The sequence below is a fragment of the Myotis lucifugus genome, unplaced genomic scaffold (assembly GCF_000147115.1).
Source record: "Myotis lucifugus unplaced genomic scaffold, Myoluc2.0 scaffold_205, whole genome shotgun sequence".
In the NCBI taxonomy this organism is placed as follows: domain Eukaryota; kingdom Metazoa; phylum Chordata; class Mammalia; order Chiroptera; family Vespertilionidae; genus Myotis; species Myotis lucifugus.
In genome coordinates, this window is record NW_005871253.1 from 739,315 (window position 1) to 751,616 (window position 12,302).

Consider the following 12,302-nt stretch of genomic DNA (forward strand, 5'->3'; position numbering starts at 1 on the left):
GTAATAGATTTTCTGATCCATTTGAGAACACAGTGAGACATCATGCCATTTAAATCCTTTGGCATGTATTTTCTCTGAGGAAGGACAATCTCTTATATAGTCACAGTAAAAGGATCAAAACCAAGAAATTAAACATTGATTCAAGGCTGTGCTCCAGCCCACAGTCAGTATTCGATAATTGTTCCAGTTACGTTCTTACAGTATTTCTTTTCCCATCATCCTGGGTCCAACCCAGGTTCACTCATGCATTTAGGTGTGTTGATTCCTTTTAGTCTACCAATGGCACTGTTTCTTCATTTTATTTTATTACATGTTTAACTTTTTGTTGAAGTGTAACATGCACATGAAAAGAATTTGCATCAGCATCCAGCTTCACAAACAACAAAGCTGTACTGGTTTTAAATGTTACCTACATAAGAGGTCGAAAATATCAATCCCATGGTTACTAGAATAGATGGTTCTCAGGACATGAGCCCAGGATATGGATGTGCAGCCAGCTAGGGCCTTGGGACCAGGCCATATGGGATGACCGTGGCTTTGATTGAAGGTCTTGCAGGGATCGCTTTTAACTCAGCTTTTACTACCTCACCTGCACATTCCTATGGCCCCTTGGACCTATTTCAGAGTAAAAAACCCTGGATATGTTTTGACAATTGAGTTAAGTTGAACATTAAAAGCAGATTCTGAAACTCCAGCTTTAACTGCAGAAGTCTTCCTCAATCACCCATCAACTAGACATAGATAAGTTTCTCATCTGAACCAAAATGCCTTGACCCAAAACCCTGGGGGCTTTCAGGCATTGCCCATAGACACAAAAGAAAGACGTGTGGGGTTCCACCCAGCTCTCCAGCTCCAGACCTGATCTCAGGTTTCCAGTTCCTATTGTAAGATGTGTTTTTCCATCTCAGCCTAGCTGTTTGATCCCAAGAGGCTCATCCAACGTCACAAAAATGCCCCGCATCCTTTGCTAGGATGGTCATTCCTAACCATCTTGGTGTGTGAACAGCAGGCCCTTCTTTTCCATCCTGTAAGTTTGATGTCATAAGGAAACAGAAGAGGCCCCAGTGTGGGAAAGGCATGGCGGAGGGGACTGCATTTTTTCCCTAGCATCAAGAGGCACCGTTGGGTCCTGGAAGGGGGCTCAGTTGGTTGGAACATGGTTCAAAACACCAAAAAGTTTCAGGTCCCATACACCAAAAGGTTTTGGGTTCGGTTCCTGGTCAGAACATGTACCTAAGTTAGAGGTTCAATCCCCAGTCGGGGAGGAGGACACGGGAGGCAGCCAATCAATGTTTGCCCCTCTCTCTCTCTCTCCCTCTCTCTTCCTTCCTCTCTCTTAAAAAAAAAAATCAATAAAAACGTATCCTTGGGTGAGGATTAAAGAAAAAAGAAGCACTATCTGCATCTGCTAGCCCAGGGTCAGCCCCCAGTTATGTATGTGGAATCAATGTTGTTGAGAGGTTATGCCTTTTCACATTTCGGGCCCTCTTGAGCTTTGCCTCAGATGACTGTTACCTTCCTAGGGGAGCCCAGGGCTTACAAGCTGGAGCTGAGTTATTGTAAATTATTTCCTCCAAAGACCGTCTCAATAGCATATATCTGTTAAAACAACAACAACAAAAACACCTCTGATACCTTATTTTCTAACTTTTATGGATTCTGGCTTGTTTTTAATTGTGGTAAAATGTACATAATATAAAATTTATAATTTTAATCATTTTTAAGTGTACAATTTTGTGGCATTAAGGACATTTAGATTGTTTTGCATCTTCAGAACTTTTCCATCTTCTCAAACTGAAACTCTGTACCCATTAAAAAACTAACTTCTCATCCCTTACTCCCCCGGCCCCTGGCAGCCACCCTTCTACATTCTGTATCTATGCATTTCGCTATTCTAGGGACCTCTGGAATAGAGTTGGAATCATTCAATATTTGTCCTTTCATGCCTGGCTTATTTCACGCAGTATGATGCCCCCAAGGTTCATCCATGCTGTGGCATGTGTCAGAATGTCCTTTCTCTTTAAGGGTGATTAATAGTCCATTGTGTGTACAGACTACATTTTATGATGGACATTTGGGTTGCTTCCCCCTTTCAGCTATTGTAAGCAATGCTGCTGATGAATGTGGGTTGGATTCTGTTTTTTTAAATATATTTTATTGATTTTTTACAGAGAGGAAGGGAAAGGGATAGAGAGTTAAAAACATTGATGAGAGAGAAACATCGATCAGCTGCCTCCTGCACACCCCCCACTGGGGATGTGCCCGCTTCCTAGGTACATGCCCTTGACCGGAATCAAACCTGGGACCCTTCAGTCCGCAGGCTGACGCTCTATCCACTGAGCCAAACCGGTTAGGGCTGGATTCTGTTTTTAAAGAACATGTTCTTAGTTCATTTGCCCTGAATAAGAATACTAAAACTTCTCTGGTGAGGGGTACATCACCCACAAAGCATGTGTGCATGTGTGTTGTGGTGGGTGCACGCTAGAACTGAAGTTAAGCCTGAGTCTCCCTTACAAAATTCAGCTTCCCGTGATTGTTGGCTGGGCAAGGCGAATGGCTTTAGTAACAGTGTAGTCTCATCAGGGTCAGGAGGGCTGTCCTGGGACATCAAGTGGTTTAGGTCAAGCAAGTTAAAGCTATCAGTGCTACTACCGTCTCTGTCCACTCACCAGACGTGTGTTTCTTTTTATTTTTCTCTGTCTTATCTTCCCAGTCACATTGCAAGCCTTTGTGGGACAGGGACAACAATATATTATACCTCTTTTGGTGTCCACTTAGCCCAATACCCTCAAAGGAGCAGGTCTCCAATAAGTGTGAGCTGACAATGACTCACATTCCAAATTTGCCCGTCCACCCATGCTGTGCACTGACATAGATACTTTCCCACCATCAGAAGGACTTTGCGGGTTTTCACTAAATAGAAGCTCTTCCCTTATTTGCAGTTGGGCAGCTGAATTAAATTAGTGAATTGCAGTAGCAACCAATACATATTCAGCACGCACTGTGCAGCCAGTTGGACGGGACACTGGATATACAAACTTTATGCAAAAGAATTGGTCTTGCCCTCAGGGCTCTCTCAGACCACAGGAACCTTGCGCCATGGGTGGGCTGTCAGTCAGCCGAGCAGTTTGTTAGAAATGCAGAACCTCAGACCCTACCCCAGACCTAGGCATCAGGACCTGCATTTTAACAAGACTCCCAAATGGTATGTATGCACATTCCAGTATGAGAAACACTAGTGGATATTATTCTGTTAATTCCACTTCTAAAGCTAAGGAGGGTTGCAAACCTCTTTATCAAACTTGTTCTGTTTGTGTAAAGGAGAGATGAGGCCAAACTGGCACTGGAGCCCTGTGCCCAATTCTGGACACAACCTAAGCAGAGTTTCCAGAAGAGTCCAAGACACCCTGCATATACCCATTGCTTGGGAGCTCTAGGGAGGGGGAGAGGCCGAGAGGGAGGATGAAGGCACCTGGCTGCTCAAGGTGGAGGATGCAGCCAGAGAGGTCTTGCTCTGAATTTATCATGAAAAGAAAAACATTGATTGAGTTCCCCAGAAGCAGATACAGAGACAGGATGTGAATGCCAGGCGTCTGTTTGGGAGGTTATCACAGGAAACTCGGATAGCAGAGTAGGGAAGAGAAAGCAGCCGCTGGGGCTCGGTCCTGCTGGCGCCCCCTGGGAGACTGTGTAGCGAGGTCAGAGTTGTCCCCATAAGGGCAATGAAGCTGGTGCTTATGCAGTAAGTCCCATCCAGCTCAGAGCTCACCCAGCCACTGAGCATCGCAGGCTTTGGGCAGAGACTCCTGGTGCTGGCAGTAAGAAGGCATCACCGTGTAGGGGGGCAGTGACTCCCGGGGTCACGGGGAAGGCACTGGTAGTACCTGCCGCGTACCTCCCATCTGACATTTTGAGACCGGCGTGTCTGAGCAGACTTCTGCTTCAAAGCTCGGTTCCTCCTGAGGAACAAACGCTTTGAGTTCTAGTAAGCTTCAAAGCCTCGGTGATTCATCCCCTCAGAGTTACTAGTCATCTTCACAAGACTGAAAATGGCCAAACTTGACAATTTTTAAAAATTCAAATTCCCTTTTCATAGTCCCTTTGCCTTCTTCCCTAAACCAAATATATGTGTACAGACAACACTGTCACACTCAACTTACAGAAAAGAAAATGTAATGGTCTATTTCAAAATTTTCATTTTAATGTTGCAAGTTGTAGACCCATGTCTCCTCTCCAGTCACTGTCCCTTTGAATCCTAACGCCATTAACTTGTGTGTGTGTGTGTGTGTGTGTGTGTGTTTAATTAAAAATGATATTACAAATGCAGTACTTACCACCCCCAAGGGGCCATGCCAGCATTCCCTTAGTTAGGATTTCTTTAAGAGTTTCAGCAGGCCCGCTAGAGTGGCTGGGTTGGTTGGAGGGTTGTCCTGTGCACAGAAAGGTTGCTGGTTCGATTCCCGGTCAAGGCACTTACTTGGGTTGTGGGTTCTACCCCCAGTTGGGGCAGGTATGGAAAGCAACCAATCCATGTTTCTTTCTTTCCCTCCTCTTCTCTTCTCTTCTCTTCTCTTCTCTTCTCTTCTCTTCTCTTCTCTTCTCTTCTCTTCTCTTCTCTTCTCTTCTTCTCCTCCCAACCCCCCACACTTCCTCTCTCTAAACTTGTCCTCTGGTGACGATTTAAAAAAAAAGAGAGAGAGAGAGAGTTTCTGCAGAACTCTGTTCCCCAGAATGGTCATCAACAAAAATTTGTGAAGTCAGTAGGCCTGTGGAACCTGCACACTTGTCCAGACTACAGAGCACACGAGCATCTTAAAACAGGGGTGGGGAACATCCAGCTTGTGGGCCATAGAAGGTCCATGAAATTATTTGGTCTGGCCCTGCCAAGGGATTAGGGGTGAATTAATTAAATGTTTGACCAAATATAGCAGGCTAATTTTTAAGTTGATACTTTTGTATGTCCCAGGAATGATGTTATAAATATCCCAATGGCCCTTGGCAGAAAAAAGGTTCCCCACCCCTGATCTTAAAGGTCCTAAGGAGCCCACAGTGACCTTGATGAATCAAATGTTTAACCCAGTTTCATTGGATGTTTCCAGTGGTATTCCAGTGAAATCATGCTTGTTCACACCCTACATTGCTAGTGCCGGGTGAAAAGCATTTGAGGAAATGCTGCTTTAAACACATACCCCAGCTGACTCAGTGCTTTTGAAATTAGTAGGCATTTGGAGTCAGTTGAGTAGAAGCAGCAGGGCACAGAGAAATTACAGCTTAGAGCTTACTTTGTTTTTTTGTAACTAGGGGAAGAAGAGGAAGAGAAAACTTTGTTATATAACTGATGTTTTGGAATTAAGAGTGACTTCGATCCATATGGAAGTTAACTCCTGGTGTGTAATTGAGTATATTTGTCCAAAAAAAAATGTAGACTGGATAGGTGAGGTACAGCTCTGAATGACAAGGCTGAAGTTTTAGTAAGCGAGGAACATCTCATTTCCTTTGTTTTATCAAAGCCTGCAACAACCAAGTATGAGTATTGCTGGCACTTCCATTTGGTAAACTTCAGCACCTATAGTCCAATTTTTGTCGCCGAACCCAGAAGCTCTGAAGAAAGCTTGTCTAATTGCTATGCTGATAATTCCAAGCTCTATATGAATTCCACCCATCAAATTATTCTTTTACTTTTATTTTCCCCCAAAGTGAAAATAGCTATTTTTTCCTTTTTAAAAAAGTGTGTAGAAAGAAATAAAAAGTGTAAAGAAAAAGAATATCACCTGTATTGTATCCCCTCTCGCTCCACCTGGAAATGAACCCTGTGAGTATCTTGATGCTGATGCATCCAGAATTTTGCTCTGTTTGCATTTCTATTATATTATATAAATCCATAGATGCATGTTTTACATAAATAGGCTTCGAGAATACACACTGTTATTCAACTCTTTTAACACTTAATAATATATCACTATATATTTATTTTTTACTATATTGATATATGACATATATTGTGCATATCAATTAATATATAACAGGATCACAATGTTAATAGCTATATAGTATTCCAGTATAATGCTCTACCACACTTTGATGAATCCACTGTTAAATATTTAATCCTTTTTTCATTGATTACTATTATAAATGATGTTGCCAAAAATATGCTTTTATACATTATCTGATTATTTCTTCGGGTCAATTCCTAGAATTAGAAATGCTGAAGCCAATAGTTTTCATACTTACATTGTTGAAATATACATTCAGATTGATTTCCAGAAAGGAACGAGTCATTATTTCTCCTCCAGCGCTTCTAGAAAGCCCATTGAAGGAAACCGGAGGTGGTAAAGGGAAGTGAATGTGACTGCAGCGCTCATGCCACTGCATTCCGGAAAGGCAAAGGACAGCTGGCAATTTCAAAAGTTTGAGCCAAAGGAGGTGTTAGAAACCTAACACTTGAGGAAAATGAAATCTATACACACACACACACACACACACACACACACACACACACGGCCAAAGATACACAGTTGTCACGCCTCTTAGAACAGCACGGATATGGATGAACTTCAGAGATCGTTTTCAAAAAGTGAGAAATCATAATTCTTATACAAATGCATAGTGAATATGTATCAAAGAATTATTTAACATATTAAGGGGGAGATCAACAGGATGTTAAAGTCAACGCCAGATGGCAGAGACAGGTAAATAGCCCGTGGACGGAAGAATCCCATCTTGAGCCAGCTGTAACAGCTGCTGTCAGCCAGCTTGTGTGTCTAACTCTGCAAGATTAGACATAAGCTTGACATTGCTGATCTTCAACCGTTTTTTACCTTCCATCACTGCAAGTTCATATACTTCAACCTAATACAAACTGACTACAGATGTACAGGGCCATCTTGTCTACCAAACAAATATCAGTCTTCCACAAGCTCTGCATGTGACTCTGTAGAGTCTGTGCCTTAATCAGAGAAAAGAATCAAACAAAGTGACATCCTAGGTGACTCAGGTCGGCTTCCAACTGTGACTTTGAAAACAAACTTTTTTTTTTGCTTCAAGTTTTGCATAGTTTTCTCAACTGTAGGAACCTTTTGTGGCTGAACCCATGTGTGGGTGGACAAGTTTATCTCAATGGTGACCCTACCCACACTACATTGGCCTTGCAATTCCTCTAAATGCTTAAAGATTGAAAGGGCATCACAGCCAGGGCTTCGCTCTCATTTCCCATGCAAATTGCCTCCCAACTGAGACCTAGGGCAGAGGTGCCTGCTCACTGTGCAGGAGCCTGCTCCTGCCAGGCTGCCAGCCATTGTCATGGCAGAGTGCCTCCCGAAAGCCCTGTGACACCTGAGAGGGTGCCAGGTGGAGCTCAAGAGGCTGGAATGCCTGCTGGTCACCCCATTTTGTAAATTCCAAGATGCTAGTCTTCACGCAGCATGTTTGTCACTAATACGACAGCAAAACAGGACATTAACAATTGACCAACACAATCTCAGACCCCAACTTGAGCTCCATGAAGACATAGGTTAGCACACTTCAATCTAAAATGTTCTGATTGTTGTATTTTATCAACTATGAAATCATGTATATTTTATAATTAAGAGTGTGGTATAATTCTAATTAGGGAATCTTTTTTCTTGATGATATATAAAATAAGTGTATCTTATAATTGACCATATCCTAAACTTGATGGAGCACATTGTTGTGTTTGTGTGTTTTTTTCAATGTGTGTGTGTGTGTGTGTGTGTGTGTGTGTTCTATTGATTTGAGAGAGAGAGGGAGAGGGAGAGAGAGAGAGAGAGAGAGAGAGAGAGAGAGATGAGAGAGAAACATCGATCTACTGCCTCCTGCACACTCCCGACTGGGATGGAACCTGCAACCCAGGTATGTGCCCTGGCCCAGAATCAAACTGGTGACCTTTTAGTGCACAGGATGTTGTTCAACCAATTGAGCCACACTGGCCAGGGCAAGCACACTGAGTTTTTGTTTTTCTTCTCCATTATAGACCTAAAGCTTTCTGTGTAATAAATACTCTAAAAATATAAAGAAAAAAATGCATAATCAAACTTATAACACAAATGCTAAAACTAACCAGGACTATAGAAACATTAGTGCCAACTCTTAGGAAGAACTTCATTCTTCATGGGCTTCTCTCATTTGCCTTGTTATTTAACCTTAAAACTCAAAGCCATGGGCAGTAATTTGGTGATATCTATGACTTCCGAGGTCATTGCAGAATCTAATACAATACTGGCCTCAGAAACTGACAAAGTAAATCAGCACGTTAGCACAATGACTGTTTCAAAATATACCACACTAGCTGCTTCCATATTTCATGTACTGAACTATTTTTTTAAATTCTCTTCTATTTTTCCAAATTGAAAGTTATATCAGAGGGTTTGCTCTGCAGTATCATTGCAATATGGTTTAGAAAACACACACACACACACACACACACACACACACACACACACACACACAAAACGAGTCTAGGCCTCTAGAAGTTGCACGGAGTCAGCGGCACATGTATCAGCGTGGCCCACCTGGCCTTTCCCAGCTGGCCAAGGTAGAGCCAAGTCGGTTTCTTCCATTTCAGTAGAGGCAGCTTATAAATTAATCACTGGGGGGCCATGTTTAAAGCCACCGGCTTCCACTCAATGAGAACTTAACCGTGGATAAGGAGAGCACAGCTGCATTCTGGATGTGCAACCACATTGGCATTTTTGGTGGCGACTAACTGAAAACTCTTGAGCAGCCTGGCTGGCATGGCTCAGGAGGTCATGGTTCGATTCCCAGTCAGGGCACATGCCTGAATTGCAGGCTCGATCCCCAATGTGGGACGTGCAGAAGGCAGCTGATCAATGATTCTCTCTCATCATTGATGTTTCTATCTCTCTCTCCTTCTCCCTTCCTCTCTGAAATATATATATCTTGAGCAGTGCTTCTTTAATGGCTGCTACAACGTCAGCTACTTCCCCATCATGGCCAGCCAAGGTCTAATGGACTGGTTGGCGCTCAACCCCCCTGTGTCCTGTCCTGACTTACCCCTGGTCTAGAAGGAAATGAACAGGGAAGTTACAAAGAGGAAGGTGGGGAAGGACGAGCACTCATTCATTCAATAACCCATGAATGCCAGGGCCTGTCCTGAGCGCAGAGTATGGAATGGGGAGCACAGAGACAGCATTCCTGCTGTGAAGAATTTACATCCAGGTGGGGGCTGGTCGGGAGAGCACCTGGCTCCAGGAATAACCCACAAGCAGGACCATCCACCTCAGGCAGGGAAAGAGGGGGCCAAGCAGGAAGGTTGGGGCATCATGGCTCAGATTCTCCACAAACAGGCCCAGAGTCAACGATTTTTATGAAAATGGATTATTAGGAAGTGCTCCGAAGAGAATCCCATAGTGGGGCAGAGCAGGAGCTCAGAGTAGGGTCCAATTTCAAGCAAAGTTCCCTGATGGTAACTTTGGGGACAGTGTAGCTCTCACCTCAGAGTGGTCTCAGCCAGAGGAGAGGGAGCTGAAGTATTTACTCCCCAGTGCCTGTCACTCATTGGTGGAAGACTGACTCTGGAGGCCAGACAAAGCCGGTTCTGGCTGCTGGAAAGCCATCCTCAAAGGACTTGGGGCTGGCTGTGTAGGGCCAGGTTTCCTTCTCATGGCCGCTCTCTGGAGGCCTTCAGGGCCCCCTGTTGTGGAAGCCCTGATCTCAAGGGACACTGTGGTGCAGGGCGATGTTTACAGGGATTTTCAAATCTGAGGAGGGTCCAAGAAGATAAACTGTATGGAAACCTGGTCCATCCACATGTTGAGGTTCCCCTGGGGGTACCAACACACACAAGGGGCACCAGGTCCTGAATTTTCTGGGGCCTTCTTAAATTAAAATATTTCTATCCATTATGAGTACATCCTTGCTTATCAGGCCTCTAGCAAATCTCGTGGAATTCAAGTGCCTGTGGGGACATAGATGCGAAGGTCTCCCTCATGGGCCTTGCACAAGAACCTGGGTCCCCCAACAGACATAATTAGCCAACACATGTACATACCCACACGTCTCACACCCTTTAAACCAGACTTCTGACTTTCACCTGTGGGTGGTGTAAACGGTAAGCCCTCAGCCCACCAGCAAATACTCAAATACTAAAGAACATTGGCTGTGGGCTTTGCAGCATCACCTCAGTGAACTCTTATTAGGCAGCCCCTGAGGGGCAGGCCTCAGCGTAGCCTCAGTTCTCGGATCAGGATATTTAATGGGTCAGATGACCTGGACAAGGGCACGCTGCTCGAAGCAGCAGAGCCAAAGGAATTCCAAGCCAGGCATTTAGCCAAAATTTTGCTTTTAAGTATTAAAGTATTCACGTGTGTTTGTTTTCTCTAAATACTACTATGTACTACTTTGAGCTAAAATCAAAATTATTGACATCAAACCATTTCACTTAACTCAGAATATGGTATGGGGGTGGATAGAGAAAAAGTGTGTGGAACTGTATTGTATTATTTTTAACTCAAATAGGGAAAGTAGGGTAAAAAGATAATGAATATTGTTATTTTCTAAATAGGAGGGCTCTGATTGTGATTAAGGGGACGTTTTGAATCAGCAGGGCTAGGTGAACTATTGCATAAATGCCGTTGAGCTCATTTGCTTTCCTTTTGGAATGAAAACCAAGGGCAGAATTCTACCTGCTGCCTCCTGGGCCACTCCCAGCCTTCAGGCAAGTTTGGAAAGGTTGCCCTGTGTACATCCCTTGTCCTGCAGAAGGCACCTTGGCCAGTAAAGCCATCTGAGAGTGCAGTGTTTAGGTTTGGGGAAACCAGTTCTGGCCCTAATATAGTCACCCCTCACTCCCTCATCCTGACTTCACACCACACTCAAAATGACATTCCAGCCTGGCTGATGTGGTTCAGTGATTGAGCTCCGAACTATGAACCAGGTGGTCACGGTTTGATTTCCCGTCAGGGCACATGCATAGGTTTCAGGCTCGATCCCCAGTAGTAGCTGTGCAGGAGGCAGCCAATCAATCATTCTCTTTCATCTTTGATGTTTCTATCTCTCTCCCTCTCCCTTCCTCTCTCAATAAAAACATTTTTTAAAATGGCATTCCAGATGAATGAAAGGCCTACAAATAAGTAAATACAATATATGTAAATAGGCAAAACATCTTAGCAAAAAGTAGAGGAGACTGTTGATTGCTTCAAAATAAGAATGTCTTCTGAGACAAAACAGGAACTATAATGAACTTCTGACTCTAATAACCTTAAGAGCTTTAGGAATTTAAAAGACAGGAAAGCAGTATGAGAAAAAAATCTTTTAAATAGTTGAGGCAGCAGATTTATATCACAACTTAAGAAAAAATAAGGAACCTCGAAATGGTCAACAGATAAATGAATAGGCAATTCCTCAGAAGAAATGCAGACAATCAATCAGTATACAAACAATATAATCTCAACAAAGCACATTGAGACAATAAAAAGCCACTATACTCATCAGGTTGGCCAAAGCTTAAAAGTGTGGTGTATCAAAAACCTGACAAGTGCGGTGGATGCTCTCAAAGGGGGCGGAGACAGCAGAGATGGACACAGCCAACTGGAGAGCAATGCGGCATTTTCTCTGAGGTTTCATACGCTACACAGGATGTTCATCACAACACAGCTTGTGATAGCAAAACATTGGAAACGACCTGCATGTCTGTCAAAATAGAATGGATATGTGGAATGTCCCTGAGTGGTATATTCCTATGATGGAAAACCGTTCCCACTTAAAATGAACTAGGGCTTACTTTACCAGTGTGGATAAATTCCACGGCATTTTGTTGGTTATGATAAGCAAACTAGAGGACATCAATATGATTCCTTCGATTCCACTGGGTAAAAAAAGCACAGGATCATAACATTCAAGAACGATACACACAAAACTGATAATAATAGATGGAAAGGATTATGGGCCGTGGTCCAGGGAGATTAACTTGAACTACAGTAATCTGTTTTTCAGTGGGAATGTATTCATGTGTTTATGTTTGTGAATGTAATTAAAAATTTTAAATATACATGCAAACACCCATAGGAGATGTAAAAAGGGCATGGTTCTGAGATGCTCTAGCATCATTTCCCAGACACTCTACAAGTAAAGGGAAGAAGTCTTCATTACTTTTTTGTTTCCTTGGTGACAGTGTGAAAGTTTATAAGAAGCCCATTATGTTCCAGACTACTTTAGCAAACCCCAGTGAGGTGTACCCACCAATCCAGCTCCTCTACCTCCGCGGAAGCAGGCAGGAGAGGGAATTGCTTGGCCTTGTGGTTTTCATGACCTGGAGGTGGGTCTAA

General features: G+C 43.4%; 1 protein-coding gene across 9 annotated transcripts in view; it reads left to right on the forward strand.

Annotated features, from left to right (window-relative positions):
* Positions 1 to 12,302, forward strand: part of RIN2 (Ras and Rab interactor 2) — a 207,812-nt gene that overhangs the window by 119,652 nt on the left and 75,858 nt on the right. The gene's annotated exons all lie outside the window — the stretch shown is intronic.